A 19,859-nucleotide genomic window follows, 5' to 3' on the forward strand; every position below is an offset into this window, starting at 1 on the left:
GCGGCTGAGCCCGTGAGCCATGGCCGCTGAGCCTGCGCGTCCGGAGCCTGTGTTCCGCAACGGGAGAGGCCACAGCAGTGAGAGGCCCGTGTACCGCCAAAAAAAAAAAAAAAAAAAAAGTGCCTACTTGCTGCCGAGAGCTGCTTCAGGCAGAAGCCCTGACACCAGAGGGGCTCCTCAAAGGCCACTGGACTTTGGAGGCTTCTCGTCGTGCTTGAGGATGAGCCTTTCGAAGAGATACTGGCCCAGCCCAGCCTGGGGACCAGCCAGCCTGCGGAGCTTAGTCAGGTGGTCGCCCATCTTCTTGATGAGTTTCACCTGCTCATCTAGGGCGTGGCCCTCCAAGAAGTCACAGAGGCGGGGCTGTGCACGGGCAGAACCCAGGGCATGCAGGTCCACGAGGGCCTGATTCAGGTTCTTCTCCATGAACACAGCGGCTTCTGGAGCGTCCTGGGTTTTATGCCACTCCTCTTGGGACGGCTTCTGCACGTCCTGGAAGACGGCCGGGTGGCTGCACTGGTTTTGCATTTTCAAGGGTCGCTCGGCGCCCTCGCTCTGCTCCTCCGCCGATTCGCAGAAGCAGTGGCCCACGCCCCGCAGAGGCACAACGCTTCGTTGGAAATGGAAGCCCAGAGAGAGGTAGGTGTAGGAGGCCTACAGACGCATGTTGGCCAGGCCGTGGAGGACAGCCTCCACCGGGGTGGAATAATTCTGAGGAATCCTGGAGCTCCCAGTTGATGGGTTAATAAGGAGTTAAGCTCAAAAAATGGAGTTGTCCGGGCCTGGTGGCCGAGGATAGCTGTGTGGCTGATTCCAAAAGTTAAGACGGGAAAAAAGGTTGGAGGGTGGTCAGAGGCTGGAACAAGGGGCGTCCCTGGGTCTGTTCCATCCAAACACGGTTGAAGCAAGAGACAGAGATCCTCGGGACCACCGAGCACACTGCCTAAGGATTGTTTTTAGGCTTACTACACTGTGGTATTTTTAACTAATGTGGGGAAGACCTGGTGGGAAGTTGAATAGTAAAATTCATGAAATATTTTTCATACGTAATTTCAGTTGAAGGTTCAATTTCAGTTGAAGAATTTGTAGTTTTTCATTTGTGGGTAAATATATTTCACTTTGGAAACGATAGTGATTATGGAGTGTTTTCAAAGCCATGATACAGTTCAACAGTGATTTCATAAGGATTATTTTAAGCTCATCTGGAGCCCATACATTTATTTCAGCTTAATTTATATACCCTCTTTTGTAGAGTCTTAAATTTTGTAAAGCAATACAAGGAGTATTGTAGTAGGTAGTATCCAGTAATCAAGGACGGTGTGATACTGGCATTAAGGATCAACAAATACCTCAGTGGGATAGAAGAGAGAGCCGAAAAACAAATCTACATTTATATGGTCACTTGATTTTTGACAGAGGTAGCAAAGCAATCCAACAGAGAAGGGAAATCTTTTCAACAAATGGAGCCGCAACAGCTAAATATCCCCATGGGAAAAAATGAACCATGATTCCCTACCTCACAAAAATGAATTTGAGATGGATGACAGACCTAAATGTGATAGCTAAAATACAAAGCTTTTTAGAGGAAACAGAGGTGAATATCTTAGGTGACAGAAAACAACGATAAAAGATCTAAAATTAGTGTTCATGAAAATTAAAAACTTGTCATTGAAAGATGCTTTTAATACAAGTAGCTAGTATCAAATGACATTTAAAAATTAGCTTTATTCTGGAAAAGGCAAGGCAAGGGGTGTTCCGCTAGAGCCTCTGGAAAGGAACATAGCCCTGCTGACATCTTAGTTTTGGCTCAGTGAGACTCATTTTGGACTGACCTCCAAAACTGTAAGAGAATAAATTTATGTTGTTTTAGGCCAAAAAGTAAATAAATAACTAAATAAAAATTAGCTTTATAAAATCACTGAGTTAATAGATATAGGATATTTTCTTATTAATCTAATTCTAATACAATTCCTTGATAGGCATTTGCATAGTAAGGATGGTTTATTTTATCTGCTTCCTCGATGATTGCAAATGCATTGTGACCCTTCATGATAATTTCTGCCAGTGAATAAAGAAGTATGACATCCTTTTCTGCATCCTATGTCATGAAGCTAGTGGGTAGAGAAAATGGAGGAATAAAGAGCGATTCAGAAATACGTGTTAGTTACGTGGGAAAAAATTTTTTTTAAAGAAATGTTTAAAAGAAAGTCATTTGCTCATTTCACTTTTGCCCTTTCTTTTCTGAAATCTCATTTAATGATTGGGTAGGTGAAGGCACTTCCGTTCGTTTTATGCCTTTTAAAATAGCCAATTCTAAGGGATATACTTCTGCTGTTTTAAACAAAGAAAGCTCACCAACAGCTGCGATACTGGCTAGTCTCAATTTCATATGTTTAGTTCCCAAGATAGCTGCCCTTTTTCTAGCAGAGAGCAGTCAGCTTGACTGTGTCACTAGAATAGACAAATATTTGTTCTGAGATCATGAACCATGGGGACTTGCTCCCCTACTTAGACCATGATACATACTCCTGTGTGTGCTACAGTGTTACATGCAGATTAATACCTTTAGTTACTAATCCTAGTTGCCTAAAACATTTCAGGATACATTCAGAAGTTGCTCTTTTCCTGTAAGAGGATTCTGTTTTTGTTTCCAAAAAAAAAAAAAAAAAACCATGGCTTTTCCCTTAAAAAAAAAGAAAAGAAAACTTAAAGATAAGCAAAATGAAATTTAAATTACCCATAGTTCTACCACCAGAGATGACTACATTAACATGTTAGTGTACTTAGTGATCCTTTTTCCCCACGTTTTTGTATGTTAGTCTCACATGCCCTCTCCACATTCTGAAATAGATTTGTGTAGTATACATTATTTTTAAAGTTGATGATACACAATTTACCTTTTTTGTATCATTGATGACTTACTTGCAGGAAACAAACCACTCTAGCTATTTTAAGAGGAATGGGAATTAATATTGGGAATTTTGAAACTACTTAATTCCTTACAAAATCATTGGAAGGTATGGAGAAATGAGCTCAAGTTTGGGTCCCCAGAAAAGACTCCAGCAAAACATATGTTAACTGGCCCACCAGGGCAACTGCTACTACTGCAGCGGCCAGGGGGTTCGCCAGTGGGGTTTCTGACGTTAGAACAGGCTGCAGAGGTTGTGTTCTGGGAGTGGGGACCTGCCACACTGTCTGCAGACGCCCAGTGACCATACACGGGAAAGCAGAAAACTGCCACCTCTCCCTGGCTGCACATGCCATGGAGATGGCTTCTGCCTTACTTGTCACTTCCAAGTCTTACGTTAGGTTTTCTGCAAAGGGAGTCTGGGAAGTTGTTTTTTTTCTTTTTTGGCATCTTTATTGGAGTATAATTGCTTTACAATGGTGTGTCAGTTTCTGCTTTATAACAAAGTGAATCAGTTATACATACACATGTCCCCATATCTCTTCCCACTTGCATCTCCCTCCCTCCCACCCTCCCTATCCCAGCCCTCTAGGTGGTCACAAACCACTGAGCTGATCTCCCTGTGCTATGCGGCTGCTTCCCACTAGCTAGCTATTTTACATTTGGTAGTGTATGGAAATTGGTTTTTAACTCTTCAGTCTGCAGAGTAGGAAGGCACTCCAAGGATGGAGGACGAGGTCGATGTGGGTGCTGTGTGCAAACCCACTTCATCACACACTACTACGGTCTTCCACCCCAAAACAATTTCTCCTTTTCACATAAGTAATACGTGTTTATTTTAGAGAAATGAGAAAATACAGAGAATAAAAAATATATAAAATCAAATCTAATCCCATTACCTAGAGATAATCAGTGTTGGTATTCTGATGTAGATCTCTCCAAAGAATGTGTTTACACTCACACATGTAATAGATATTTTCTTTTTCTGAAAATGGGATTATGTTGCATGCTATTTCACCCTAAACTTTCATATTAATAATGACGCTTATATCACATCTTTTTTAATGGCTGCTTAGACTTCCATTATATAAATATGCTTTAATGTATTTAACAAGCCCCCGATCGGGGCTTGTAAGGAATAAAGTGTAGAAACAGGCAAACTGGATCGTTCAATTTTTAGGGAGGAATTTTATTTTTTAAGGTAAAGTGAATTCCTAGATCAGGCAAGCATACATGTTCTTTAATTTGTTATTTTCCTTAGCACATAGTTACTGGCACTAAATCCAGTGATTGACCCAACTAAAGAGTCACCACTTTAAGCATACCTAGTCCTTTTGTTTTTGACTTGATATGTTAACATCTTGACATACCTTTCAAGATCTGGTAATATCTTTGGTTAATTTATTCTTTGGTAATTTATTCAACATACCTGAGTTGTTCTAGATGCTAGAGGTATAGTGGTGAATGAAATAAAGCCCCACCCTCCTGGTGAGACAAGTAATAGACAAGCCTGTCTAATGTAATTTTTTCAAGTAGCAGTGAGAACTGTAAAAAGAAACCAAGACAGAAGGATGGGGGGAGCTGAGGTTTGATAGGATGGCCATGGAAAGTCCCTTGAAGGAGATGATATTTCAGCAGAGACCTGAATGAAGAGAATTTTATTTCTGAAGCACTGACTCAGCAATATGAAAGTGAATCACATACGGGCAGAACCAACATGTAGTAGTTCAGAATATTAATTTGCAGTAATGTTTGATGACAGTTGACTTGGGGTGTCAATATGAAAATAGGTTGAATAAAAGTTACATTTAGAAAATGTAGGTCCTAGAAAAGGCTAGGACCACTGGCCTATCCTTTTTAGGCTATCCAGATATTTTACATTGATAAGCTTCTCTAACCCTTTCTTGTAGCAATAATAATATAGTATTGACTAAACCATAATTCCAGTGGTAAAAGCCTCATGCAAGTGTATTTTTAAAAACAATTTGATATACATCATGATTAAAGATGTAAACATTAAAACTAAAACAAATGAAATTACTAGAAAAAAGTGGGAGAATATTTTATTATTTGGGGGAAGGGAAAAGCCTCTAAGCAAGAAATAAAACATTAAAAAAACATAGAAAAAAAGAATCCAGAGTGAAATGCTTGATTCTGTAAAAATTTCTGTACAATAACATACCCCATTAAAGACAGCAAGCCAACAAAATCTTAACCATAAAAAATGTAATATGTATATTAGAAGTATAATATCCAATATACAGAGAGCTCTTACAAAAAAAAAAGAAGGAAAAAGGAAAAGGTTACCCAGGAGAAAAATTGGCAAGTGATAAGAACAAGCAATTCATAGAAGAAATTGAAATGGCTAGTGACATTATAAAAGATAGTAAATCTCACTAGTGATTAAGAAAATGAAAGTTAAAATAATAAAGGGATGACCTTTTCCTGTCAGATTATGAAGAAGTTAAAGTGATTGCAAATGACCGTTTTACAATGTGCACGGAAGCAGGGCAGGCTCCTGGAACAGTGGTAGAAGCCTTTTTGAAAAGCAATTTGGCAATTCTCAAAATTCAGTGGTCTGTATCCTTCACAACAATTTCACTCCAAAAACCACATTACAGATGTGTTCAGACACCTATACAAAGACGGGTATAAGAAAATTCTTTGTAGCATTATTTGTCATAGCAAGTAATTGGAGACATCCCAGAAGCACAGCAATAGGGAATGGGTAAATGAGTCATAGTATGTTGGAATACTGTGCAATCACTGAAAAGAAGGAGGTGAATTTCTACATATTAACATGGAAAGATGTTTGATATATCTTTGAGGAAAAAGTAAGTTGCATTATAGTGGTGTAGATTTTCTGAAAAAAAATCTTATATGGATATATAAGAATAAAAAATATTTTAAAGTATCACACCAAACTCTTAATAGTTACTAGCCTAGGAGCTTAGAACTTTTAAGGGTGAAGTGGGGAATTTTCCATTTTAAATGAATAGGCTTCTGAGATAATTGAATTTTTCCGATGAGAATATATTAATTTTGTATTCTAAATAATATGTAAATAAACTGTATCAGTAAATTAGCTAATTATTCTCATAACAAAAGTATTGGCAGGATTTTTTTTCAATAAGATGCTCCCTAAGTGCAGTTAAGCATGAACAAAACATAAACAAATGCAGTTTATATACATATATACACACATATACATATGTATAACACATATTTGAAATAAATGTATTGTGCAATCTAAGGCATGCCTAGAATGCCTTCTGAGCAACAATAATACAGCTGATTATGGAGTACTCCCCACTGGTGGCCATTCCCCTAGCATTTTAAATATATTATTCTATTTTACTTCCTTCCTCCTATTATTTTTTTCCCTTTGAATCAAACTGTCTACAGTCTGGCTACTCAAAGTGTGGCCCACAGACCAGCAGCACCGACATCACCTGGGAACTTGTAAGAAATGCAGACTCTCCTTGCCTCAGGCCAATGGAATCAGAATCTGCATTTTAACAAGATGCCCAGTTGATTCCTATGCACATTAAAATTTAACAAGCACAGCCTCACCTGTTATTTTTTATTTATTTATTTATTTGCGGTACGCGGGCCTCTTACTGTTGTGACCTCTCCCGTTGCGGAGCACAGGCTCCGGACGCATAGGCTCAGCGGCCATGGCTCATGGGCCCAGCCGCTCCCGGACCGGGGCACGAACCCGTGTCCCCTGCATCGGCAGGCGGACTCTCAGCCACTGCGCCACCAGGGAAGCCCTGTTATTTTTATATTTACAGAAATAAGTATTGTTTTCCTAATCAGTGGGCATTGGGCTTTATTTGCTGCACTTGAGAAATTGGTTTTAGGATTTTTACAGTTTCTCAGTTTCTATAGCAAAATGCAAAAGTGCAGTCGATTAGAAAATTTATTAGGAATAAAATGTGAAACCGTTCACAATGTGTCAGGCACCGTCCTAAGTATTTTTACGTAGTAACTCTAATCCCCACATGATAGGAAGTAAATCCTATTATCTCCATTATTCAGATGAGGACACTAAATGACTAAGGTAGTTCCTTGGTCAAGTTCACACAGCTAGTAAGGAGTAGACCTAGGATTCAAACTTGAGCTGAGGCTCCTGAATTCATACTCCTTTCCTTTCCTTCTTTCCTTCCCTCTCCCACTCCCTCTCTCCTTCCTGCCTCTCTCTCTTCCTTTTTACCTCTCTTCATTTCTCCCTTCCCTCTCTTTCCCCTTCTTCCTCCCAACCACCCTTCCCTTCTCCTCTCCCTCCTTCCCTCTTCCTTCCTCCCCGTCCCCCATTCTTAGAGGTGAAAGTTGCATTATCACAAAATCATACAGTGGAAGCACGCACATGAGAAAACTCTCTGGATTGATGAGAAGACTTGCAGGAGACACTGTTGACCTTGGCTGAGTTATTAAGAAATGCACACAGCAAGTGGTAAACATGAGCTCTGGGCCTGGTGATTATAATGATTCTGATTAGACACTAACAACCTATCCAGGCTGGGCCCCCTGGGCTGTGTCTCCTAGTGAGGTTACCACAGTTCAAGATCTGCCCTTTAAGCTTATGATTTGAGGTGTTGCGAGTATACTCACTGAAGGTGATAAAGACATTGGATATTTGAGACAATTTAATAAAACGTGCAGGACACTAAGGTGCGCCTAAAAGACAATTTATTAATTTACTTTATAGTTATAACTGCCAAATGGGCCAAATATTCCTAATGGCCTATCAATACATTTTCTCCCTGGTAGATGAACTTACCAGGGAGACTGAATTAAGGCCAGAAGGTTGGTTGTAGAAGTGATCGGAAAGGAAATTATTTGTTTTTTTAGAGATACTGGCTGTCATAACCTGGGAAATGTTTTGTCATACTTGACCTCAACCAAATCTACCTGGTTTACTACACACCTCCTTGGTCAAAATGTTACTATATCTTTTTCCTATACATCGCTAGGGACACAATGACAAAATTGTAAGCTCCATAATTATCACTGGTTGATATATTCCTACTTCCCTTCTCATATCACACGTTTTCAAATATGTTGTAATTTAAGTTTATGTCATTTCAATTTTATTCTAATCTGGCTTCTTAATGACATCTGGAGGGGCTCCTTAATTTAATTTTTAAACTGTCTCCAAATAAAGGGACTATTTCCTAAAACGTATGTAACACCTATGTACGAGGAATCAGTGTTTCTATTCTAATATTGCCAACATGACCTTTCATTTTGTGTGTCTTTTCACCCCTTTTTTATTGAATTAGAACATACATATAATGAAGTAATTAAAGTATCCAAATCTTAAGTGTACAGCTCAATGAGTTTTTTTTTAATATTTATTTTTTGGCTGTGTCGGGTCTTAGTTGTGGCATACAGGATCTTCCGTTGCAGCATGCAGGCTTCTCTCTATTTGTAACGTTTGGGCTCAGTAGTTGCGGCACGCGGGCTTAGTTGCCCCGCGGTACGCGGGATCTTAGTTCCCCTGGCCTGCATTGCAAGACGGATTCTTAACCCTTGGAGCACCAGGGAAGTCCCCAACATGACCTTTCTTAATATCACATTTGTGAAATAGTCTATATCTAATTTGCACATTTGGAATGCTCTGCACACTTATTATGAGGTGGAAAGTTTTTCTCTCAGAGCACACAGGACTATTATTGGAGAAGTTGTTTTGTTAATACCGTGAACATCTTGGGTGATGCAGCTACTTTTTCAGATTTTAGGGGAAATTTTACTTGAATTAGTATTTGCAGTCAAAAACACTGGTGTGTCCACTTAGTAACCTCTTTATATCTTTTTTTTTTTTACATCTTTATTGGAGTAAAATTGCTTTACAATGGTGTGTTAGTTTCTGCTTTATAACAAAGTGAATCAGTTATACATATGTTCCCATATCTCTTCCCTCTTGCATCTCCCTCCCTCCCACCCTCCCTATCCCACCCCTCCAGGCGGTCACAAAGCACCGAGCTGATCTCCCTGTGCTATGCGGCTGCTTCCCACTAGCTATCTACTTTACATTTGGTAGTGTATATATGTCCATGCCTCTCTCTCGCTTTCTCGCAGCTTACGTTTCCCCCTCCCCATATCCTCAAGTCCATTCTCTAGTAGGTCTGTGTCTTTATTCCTGTCTTACCCCTAGGTTCTTCATGACATTTTATTTTCTTAAATTCTATATATATGTGTTATCATACGGTATTTGTCTTTCTCTTTCTGAGTTACTTCACTCTGTATGACAGACTCTAGGTCTATCCACCTCATTACAAATAGCTCAATTTCGTTTCTTTTTATGGCTGAATAATATTACATCGTATATATATGTGCCAATCTTCTTTATCCATTCATCCGATGATGGACACTTAGGTTGTTTCCATCTCTGGGCTATTGTAAATACAGCTGCAATGAACATTTTGGTACATGACTCTTTTTGAATTATGGTTTTCTCAGGGTATATGCCCAGTAGTGGGATTGCTGGGTCATATGGTAGTTCTATTTGTAGTTTTTTAAGGAACCTCCATACGGTTCTCCACAGTGGCTGTATTAATTTACATTCCCACCAGCAGTGCAAGAGGGTTCCCTTTTCTCCACACCCTCTCCAGCATTTATTGTTTCTAGATTTTTTGATGATGGCCATTCTGACTGGTGTGAGATGATATCTCATTGTAGTTTTCATTTGCATTTCTCTAATGATTAATGATATTGAGCATTCTTTCATGTGTTTGTTGGCAGTCTGTATATCTTCTTTGGAGAAATGTCTATTTAGGTCTTCTGCCCATTTTTGGATTGGGTTGTTTGTTTTTATGTTATTGAGCTGCATGTGCTGCTTATAAATTTTGGAGATTAATCCTTTGTCAGTTGCTTCATCTGCAAATATTTTCTCCCATTCTGAGGGCTGTCTTTTGATTCGTTTATGGTTTCCTTTGCTGTGCAAAAGCTTTTAAGTTTCATTAGGTTCCATTTGTTTATTTTTGTTTTTATTTCCATTTCTCTAGGAGGTGGGTCAAAAAGGATTTTGCTGTGATTTATGTCATAGAGTGTTCTTCCTATGTTTTCCTCTAAGAGTTTGATACTGTCTGGCCTTACATTTAGGTCTTTAATCCATTTTGAGCTTATTTTTGTGTACGGTGTTAGGGAGTTATCTAATCTCATACTTTTACATGTACCTGTCCAGTTTTCCGAGCACCACTTATTGAAGAGGCTGTCCTTTCTCCACTGTACATTCCTGCCTCCCTTATCAAAGATAAGGTGACCATATGTGTGTGGGTGTATCTCTGGGCTTTCTATCCTGTTCCATTGATCTATCTTTCTGTTTTTGTGCCAGTACCACACTGTCTTGATTACTGTAGCTTTGTAGTATAGTCTGAAGTCAGGGAGCCTGATTCCTCCAGCTCCGTTTTTCGTTCTCAGGATTGCTTTGGCTATTCAGGGTCTTTTGTGTTTCCATACAAATTGTGAAATTTTTTGTTCTAGTTCTGTGAAAAATACCAGTGGTAGTTTGATAGGGATTGCATTGAATCTGTAGATTGCTTTGGGTAGTAGAGTCATTTTCACAATGTTGTTTCTTCCAATCCAAGAACATGGTATATCTCTCCATCTATTTGTATCATCTTTAATTTCTTTCATCAGTGTCTTATAATTTTCTGCATACAGGTCTTTTGTCTCCTTAGGTAGGTTTATTCCTAGATATCTTATTCTTTTTGTTGCAATGGTAAATGGGAGTGTTCTCTTGATTTCACTTTCAGATTTTTCATCATTAGTGTATAGGAATGCCAGAGATTTCTGTGCATTAATTTTGTATCCTGCTACTTTACCAAATTCATTGATTAGCTCTAGTAGTTTTCTGGTAGCATCTTTAGGATTCTCTATGTATAGTATCATGTCATCTGCAAACAGTGACAGCTTTACTTCTTCTTTTCTGATTTGGATTCCTTTTATTTCCTTTTCTTCTCTGATTGCTGTGGCTAAAACTTCCAAAATTATGTTGAATAAGAGTGGTGAGAGTGGGCAACCTTGTCTTGTTCCTGATCTTAGTGGATATGCTTTCAGTTTTTCACCATTGAGGACGATGTTGGCTGTGGGTTTGTCATATATGGCCTTTATTATGTTTAGGAAAGTTCCCTCTATGCCTACTTTCTGCAGGGTTTTTATCATAAATGGGTGTTGGATTTTGTTGAAAGCTTTCTCTGCATCTATTGAGATAATCATAGCGTTTTTCTCCTTCAATTTGTTAATATGGTGTATCATGTTGATTGATTTGTATATATTGAAGAATCCTTGCATTCCTGGAATAAACCCCACTTGATCATGGTGTATGATCCGTTTAATGTGCTGTTGGATTCTGTTTGTTAGTATTTTGTTGTGGATTTTTGTATCTATGTTCATCAGTGATATTGGCCTGTAGTTTTCTTTCTTTGTGACATCCTTGTCTGGTTTTGGTATCAGGGTGATGGTGGCCTCGTAGAATGAGTTTCAGAGTGTTCCTCCCTCTGCTATATGTTGGAAGAGTTTGAGAAGGATAGGTGTTAGCTCTTCTCTAAATTTTGATAGAATTTGCCTGTGAAGCCATCTGGTCCTGGGCTTTTGTTTGTTGGAAGATTTTTAATCACAGTTTCAATTTCAGTGCTTGTGATTGGTCTGTTCGTATTTTCTGTTTCTTCCTGATTCAGTCTTGGCCAGTTGTGCATTTCTAAGAATTTGTGCATTTCTTCCAGGTTGTCCATTTTATTGGCATAGAGTTGCTTGTAGTAATCTCTCATGATCTTTTGTATTTCTGCAGTGTCAGTTGTTACTTCTCCTTTTTCATTTATAATTCTATTGATTTGAGTCTTCTCCCTTTTTTACTTGGTGAGTCTGGCTAGTGGTTTATCAATTTTATCTTCTCAAAGAACCAGCTTTTAGTTTTACTGATCTTTGCTATCGTTTCCTTCATTTCTTTTTCATTTATTTCTGATCTGATTTTTATGATTTCTTTCCTTCTGCTAACTTTGGGGATTTTTTGTTCTTCTTTCTCTAATTGCTTTAGGTGCAAAGTTAGGTTGTTTATTCGAGATGTTTCCTGTTTCTTAAGAAAGGATTGTATTGCTATAAACTTCCCTCTTAGAACTGCTTTTGCAGCATCCCATAGATTTTGGGTCGTCGTGTCTCCATTGTCCTTTGTTTCTAGGTATTTTTTGATTTCCTCTTTGATTTCTTCAGTGATCACTTCATTATTAAGTAGTGTATTGTTTAGGCTCCATGTGTTTGCATTTTTTACAGACCTTTTCCTGTAAATGATATCTAGTCTCATAGCATTGTGGTCGGAAAAGATACTTGATACAATTTCAATTTTCTTAAATTTACCAAGACTTGATTTGTGACCCAAGATATGATCTATCCTGGGGAATGTTTCATGAGCACTAGAGAAAAATGTGTATTCTGTTGTTTTTGGATGGAATGTCCTATAAATATCAATTAAGTCCATCTTGTTTAATGTATCAGTTAAAGCTTGTGTTTCCTTAATTATTTTCATTTTGGATGATCTGTCCATTGGTGAAAGTGGGGTGTTAAAGTCCCCTACTATGAGTGTGTTACTGTTGATTTCCCCTTTTATGGCTGTTAGCATTTGCCTTATGTATTGAGGTTCTCCTATGTTGGGTGCATAAATATTTACCATTGTTATATCTTCTTCTTGGGTTGATCCCTCGATCATTATGTAGTGTCCTTCTTTGTCTCTTCTAATAGTGTTTATTTTAAAGTCTATTTTGTCTGATATGAGAAATGCTACTCCAGCTTTCTTTTGGTTTCCATTTGCATGAAATATATTTTTCCATCTCCTCACTTTCAGTCTGTATGTGTCTCTAGTTGTGAAGTGGGTCTCTTGTAGACAGCAAATATATGGGTCTTGTTTTTGTATCCATTCAGCCAATCTGTGTCTTTTGGTGGGAGCATTTAGTCCATTTACATTTAAGGTATTTATCGATATGTATGTTCCTATTCCCATTTTCTTGATTGTTTTGGGTTCGTTATTGTAGGTCTTTGCCTTCTCTTTTGTTTCTTGCCTAGAGAAGTTCCTTTAGCAGTTGTTGTAAAGCTGGTTTGGTGGTGCTGAACTCTCTCAGCTTTTGCTTGTCTGTAAAGGTTTTAATTTCTCCATCAAATCTGAATGAGATCCTTGCTGGGTAGAGTACTCTTGGTTGCAGGTTTTTCTCCTTCATCACTTTATATATGTCCTGCCAGTCCCTTTTGGCTTGCAGAGTTTCTGCTGAAAGATCAGCTGTTAACCTTATCGGGATTCCCTTGTGTGTTATTTGTTGTTTTTCCCTTGCTGCTTTTAATATGTTTTCTTTGTATTTAATTTTTGACAGTTTGATTAATATGTGTCTTGGCGTGTTTCTCCTTGGATTTATCCTGTATGGGACTCTCTGTGCTTCCTGGACTTGATTAACTATTTCCTTTCCCATATTAGGGAAGTTTTCAACTATAATCTCTTCAAATATTTTCTCAGTCCCTTTCTTTTTCTCTTGTTCTTCTGGAACCCCTATAATTCGAATGTTGGCACGTTTGATGTTGTCCCAGAGGTCTCTGAGACTGTCCTCAGTTCTTTTCATTCTTTTTTCTTTATTCTGCTCTGCAGTAGTTATTTCCACTATTTTATCTTCCAGGTCACTTATCCGTTCTTCTGCCTCAGTTATTCTTCTATTGATCCCATCTAGAGTATTTTTCATATCATTTATTGTGTTGTTCATCGTTCTTTGTTTCATCTTTAGTTCTTCTAGGTCATTGTTAAATGTTTCTTGCATTTTGTCTATTCTACTTCCATGATTTTGGATCATCTTTACTATCATTATTCTGAATTCTTTTTCAGGTAGACTGCCTATTTCCTCTTCATTTGTTAGGTCTGGGTGGTTTTTATCTTTCTCCTTCATCGGCTGTGTGTTTTTCTGTCTTCTCATTTTGCTTATCTTACTGTGTTTGGGGGTCTCCTTTTTGCAGGCTGCAGGTTCGTAGTTCCCATTGTTTTTGGTGTCTGTCCCCAGTGGCTAAGGTTGGTTCAGTGGGTTGTGTAGGCTTCCTGGTGGAGGGGACTAGTGCCTGTGTTCTGGTGGATGAGGCTGGATCTTGTCTTTCTGGTGGGCAGGTCCACGTCTGGTGGTGTGTTTGGGTGTGTCTGTGGACTTATTATGATTTTAGGCAGCCTCTCTGCTAATGGGTAATGTTGTGTTCCTGTCTTGTTAGTTGTTTGGTATAGGATGTCCAGCACTGTAGCTTGCTGGTCGTTGAGTGAAGCTGGGTGCTGGTGTTGAGATGGAGATCTCTGGGAGATTTTCACCGTTTGATATTATGTGGAGCTGGGAGGTCTCTTGTGGACCAGTGTCCTGAAGTTGGCTCTCCCTCCTCAGAGGCACAGCACTGACTTCTGGCTGCAGCACCAAGAGCCTTTCATCCACACAGCTCAGAATAAAAGGGAGAAAAAGTAGAAAGAAAGAATTAGTAGAAGTAGAAAGCGAGAAAGACAGAAAGAAAGAAAGGAGGGAGGGAGGGATGGAGGAAGGAAGGAAGGAGGGAAGGACGGAAAAAAAAGGCGATAAAGTAAAATAAAATAAGATAAAATATAAAAAAGTTACTAAAATAAAAAATAATTATTAAGAAAAAAATAAGAAAAAAGTTAGAAACACAAAGAAAACGGACGGATAGAAGGCTAGGACAAATGGTGGAAGCAAAGCTATACAGACAAAATCTCACACAGAAGCATACACATACACACTCACAAAAAGAGGAAAAGCGGAAAAAAAATCATAAACCTTGCTCTCAAAGTCCACCTCCTTAATTTGGGATGATTCGTTGTCTATTCATGTATTCCACAGATGCAGGTACATCAAGTTGATTGTGGAGCTTTAATCCGCTGCTCGTGAGGCTGCTGGGAGAGATTTCCCTTTCTCTTCTTTGTTCGCACAGCTCCTGGGGCTCAGCTTTGGATGTGGCCCCGCCTCTGCGTGTAGGTCGCCGGAGGGCGTTTGTTCTTTGCTCAGACAAGACCGGGTTAAAGGAGCCGCTGATTCCGGGGTTCCGGCTCACTCAGGCCGGGGAGAGGGAGGGGCACGGAGTGCGGGGCGGGCCTGCGGCGGCAGAGGCCGGCATGACGTTGCACCAGCCTGAGGCGCGCCGTGCTTTCTCCCTGAGGAGTTGTTCCTGGATCCCGGGACCCTGGCAGTGGTGGGCTGCACAGGCTCCCCGGAAAGGGGGTGTGGATAGTGACCTGTGCTGGCACACAGGCTTTCTGGTGGCGGCAGCAGAAGCCTTAGTGTCTCGTGCCGGTCTCTGGGGTGCGCGCTTTTAGCCGCGGCTCGCGCCCGTCTCTGGAGCTCCTTTAAGCAGCGCTCTGAATCCCTCTCCTCGCGCACCAGGAAACAAAGAGGGAAGAAAAAGTCTCTTGCCTCTTCGGCAGGTCCAGAATTTTCCCCGGACTCCCTGCCGGCTAGCCGTGGCGCACTAACCCCCTGCAGGCTGTGTTCAGGCCGCCAGCCCCAGTCCTCTCCCAGCGCTCCGACCGAAGCCCGAGCCTCAGCTCGCAGCCCCGCCCGCCCCGGCGGGTGAGCAGACAAGCCTCTCAGGCTGGTGAGTGCGGGTCGGCACCGATCCTCTGTGCGGGAATCTCCCCGCTTTGCCCTCCGCACCCCTGTTGCTGTGCTCTCCTCCGGGGCTCCAAAGCTTTCCCCCTCTGCTAGCCGCAGTCTCCGCCCGCGAAGGGGCTCCTAGTGTGTGGAAACATTTCCTCCTACACAGCTCTCTCCCACTGGTGCAGGTCCCGTTCGTATCCTTTTGTCTCTGTTTTTTCTTTCTTCTTTTCCCTACCCAGGTACGTGGGGGGTTCCTTGCCTTTTGGGAGGTCTGAGGTCTTCTGCCAGCGTTCAGTAGGTGTTCTGTAGGAGTTGTTCCACGTGTAGATGTATTTCTGGTGTATCTGTGGGGAGGAAGGTGATCTCCGCGTCTTATTCTTCCGCTATCTTGCTGGAAGCCTCTGAAGCAGAGTGTCTATATCTTCTGTGAGTCACTTGTTCACTCTAGCGTCTACTGCCATTCTAAGAACTATGCATACTTGCTACCTTTCTTAAAGCTGGTAAACACAACTTAACAGTTAAAACACTGACCTTTCTGCATACAATTTTTTTTTTTTTTGAGGTACGCGGGCCTCTCACTGTTGCGGCGTCTCCTGTTGCGGAGCACAGGCTCTGGATGCGCAGGCTCAGCGGCCATGGCTCACGGGTCCAGCCGCTCCGCGGCATGTGGGATCTTCCCGGACCGGAGCATAAGCCCGTGTCCCCTGCATCGGCAGGCAGACTCTCAACCACTGTGCCACCAGGGAAGCCCTCTGCATACAATTTTGTTCTGAGATTCTAACACCCTGGTGCAAAATGTTACAGGCTACTGGATTTGGACTTGGACTTGGGACACCTAGGATTCTAGTGCTGCTATACTATTGTGTGATCTTGACCTATATTCTGTTGTCTGCTGAAATGTACTTTGTCCTTTGTTATAAATTTTAAGTACCACTTATGGGGCAAACAGATGGCTTTCATGTCTGTTTATACAACTAACCCTTAAAACAAATATTGCTCTATTAAAGCTTCACTGTATAAGACACACACACTTCTGGCCCTCTCTTGCTCTCTCTCATGGTTGAGTCTAAACAGAAGAAATCAAGCCTATGAGTACAAGCTATATAAACCATGTATTCTGGCACAGCATCTCCAATTTAACATCTAGTCGTTTGTATATACCATCTTTATAGCTTCTTTCCAAATGTATTCACCGAAAGGAAAGTCAACTGCTTTCTGGATATGTCTTTAAATAAAAGCAGACAATTCTGGGGCCTTGGATAGAAATACCATTAAAAAATTTTTGAAGTCTGTATTTCAGCATCAGTAAATGTCAGGACAGAAGCCCTATTATAAATACCACATGATGGTATTAGAAGAAGCAAGACTGGAAACAGGCTTTACCATCTGCTTGTCCATTCATTGGCTCGTTCAATCTGAGGTTCACTGCTTTATTGGGAAAACATGGATGAAGAGACATGGTCTTGCTTTGTAGGCTTGGGCTGGCTTTTCATATTGTGAGATTATAATTGTCACTGGTGATAACTTCCCCAAAGAGCAGGGACAACATTATGAAAAGTAACTATTACCCGTCCATTAGACAAAACAGTCTAAAATAAGTCTAGTTACTGCCTCACATGCCGTAATAATATTTATGTATTTTGAACAAATGTTTATGAGAATCAACTCCCACTTGAGATACCAAATTACTATTATATATTGTGGTCACGGTGTAAACATTCCTGTCAACATTTTTCTTTTCTCAGATTCGGTAACAGCTTATTTTGGGGTGAGGAGGGAGGAAACAAGGGGAGAAAAGAGAACAGAGGTGTTAGCTGCTTTTCAGTCTAAGTTCAAGATAAATGATAAGTAACAATGGTGACTTGTAAGTACTATCAGCATTTGGGGGCTAGAGAGGTGCATCTCAGGAACTAGGGAATTAGGGAAATAAGACTGCGTTCTGAAAGTTAAATTGTAAAGTCAACACATAACAGAATATAAAAGTAGACAGTCCCTAGAATGAGGCAGACTGTTTCCATGCCATTTGGACGTGACTGTAACCCAAAGGTCGCAAACGTATGCCTGCAGATCCAGGCAGGTCCTATAAAGGAGTGAAGCTGACCAGGTTTAACATACTGAACACGAAGTGATAGGCTTCACTTTCACAAAAATATGTGCTTTCCTTTACTTTTCTTTGACACATAGGCCTCTCTTTATCCAGTTTCCTTTTTTCTCTCATTGGCAAGACAGAACAACACATGTTTTATTTTTCTCTCAAGTTTACTCTAAGAGGGAGAAAAAAAGAACACATACAGATTAATGGCAAGTGACACGTGGCCAGACCGGCAGAGTTCTCAGTGAACAGGAGAATACACACTTTATCTAACAGGAGCAGCTATTCCTCAGCTGTAGCTGATAGTTTCTAGGTAAACCTAGGGGCCATTATTGCCAGATATTCCTGTTTTTTGAAAGAAGTCCCCAAACCAGGATTTATTGAAATTTCTCAATTTGTAAATGTTGGCTTCACTTTCTTTAAAACACCACAGGCCAAACAGGGCTGAATTTGACAGGGCTGAATTTGACCCAAAGTCTCCACTTTACAACCTCTGCTATAACATAATTGAATATATTAATATTTTATGAACATAGCTAAAGCCAGAAGGAGTTAGTAGAAAAGGGATGGCCAACTGTAGACCTGCAAATGTAATAGAGTCATAGTATCTATTGAAGTGTGTCCAGAGGAAGAGTCTTACCCGTTAAATGCCTGGGTATTTCTGATCTCAATGCTCAGATATTTCCAATGTTAAACCCACCTTGCATTTCTTGGATAAACCTAATTTGATGCTGCTATAGTATGTGGTTTTATGTATTACTAGATTCGGTTTGCAACTATTTTGTTTGGGATTTTTGCCTCTATGTCTGAGTAATGTTGGCCTTCATTTTACCTTTCTCATACTACTTTGCCTGGATTTGGATGATAAGGTTTTGCTGCCGTATAATGAGTCTGATTATTGCAATTTCTGAAGTCTTAGTGGATCTGTTTTTCATTTTGTGGTTTCTGTTCTTGCTTGTGTGTGTGCATATGTGTGTGTGTGTGCATGCACACACGTGTGTGTTCCTTAGCTCATTGTTTTTGAAAAGTTAGTTCTGGACTGTGAGACTGTTCAAGGGCTGACTTCAAGTATGTGTAATCCTTTGGAGTCCAAATGTTTTTTTGTGGGAAGCATTTCCAAATGAATTCTTATTTTCTGGAAGTCAGGGCTTTGATTTCTATTCCTGTTGACCTGGGAGGCCGTAAAAATGAAAGTTAAAATTTTCAGAGTCTGACAGATGTCTAAAGAGCAAAAGCATCTTTCAGGGACGCTTTTCTCTCTTGAGTTGTTCTTTTCTCTTTTCTTCGGTGTAGTAATTCCTTCTTACCTTGTTGGTACTTCGATCATTTCATCTGTTATTTTTTGTTTAAAGTTGTTGTAAGCAGGAGATTTAGTCACTACCGGGACAGCGTTACTAGACAATGGAGTTCCTTCTCTGTTCATTTCTACATGTAAAAACTGTCAAGGGTTACTTGTACAGTTCTTTTTTTTAAATTTAAATATAATTGACATACAACATTATATTAGTTTCAAGTGTACAACATAGTGATTCGACATTTACCTACATTATGAGATGATCAGCGTGCTAAGACTAGCTATCTGTTACCCTTTAATATTATTGATGATATTACCTGTTTTGTATATTATTGCATCCCTGTGACTTAATTATAATTGGAAGTTTGTGCCTCTTAATCCCCTTCACCTGTTTTGTCCACCCCCCAACACCCTCCCCTATTGTGAACAACAGTTTGTTCTCTGTCTCCATGAGTCTTTTTCTGTTTGGTTTTGTTTGTTTGCTTTGTTTTTTAGATTCTGACTAGTATTTCTTAATTACTAAAAGAAATTGAACAAATATATAAGAATATATGTAGTTCTTATCTTTCCTATGTTCTTTGATTACTAGTGGAGTTTATGCTTGTGTGTGTTTAATGACCGTTTGTATTTCTTAGCCAGTGAAGTATGCACCTGTCGTGTATTTAGTCCATTTTTTCTATTGATGTGTTAATATTTTTAAAGTTAATGTTATTAATTTGTGGAACTTCCCTGGTGGTCCAGTGGTTGGGACTTAGTGCTTCCATTGCAGGGGGCACGGGTTCGACACCTGGTCAGGGAACTAAGATCCCGCATGCCGTGGGGCATGGCTCCCCCCCCCAAAAAAGTTAATGTTATTAATTTGTAATAGCTTTTTAGATATTAAGAAATGTTAGTTTCTAAAGAAAGCTGAAATCTTATTTCTAGAGCTTCGCCACCATCAGGCTATTCCAT

The 19,859-nt window shown here is 40.0% G+C and overlaps 1 pseudogene across 1 annotated transcript; it reads right to left on the minus strand.

Moving 5' to 3' along the window:
• Window positions 1–177: 177 nt before the first annotated feature.
• LOC309957926 (ferritin light chain-like) lies at window positions 178–19,037 on the minus strand (annotated as a pseudogene). The gene is made up of 2 exons: window positions 18,922–19,037; window positions 178–727 (listed from the first exon to the last, which is right to left on the minus strand). The product of its transcript is annotated as a ferritin light chain-like (transcript).
• Window positions 19,038–19,859: the final 822 nt, after the last annotated feature.

The sequence above is a fragment of the Leucopleurus acutus genome (genome assembly GCF_964270905.1).
Source record: "Leucopleurus acutus genome assembly, chromosome: 2".
Taxonomy (NCBI): Eukaryota; Metazoa; Chordata; class Mammalia; order Artiodactyla; family Delphinidae; genus Leucopleurus; species Leucopleurus acutus.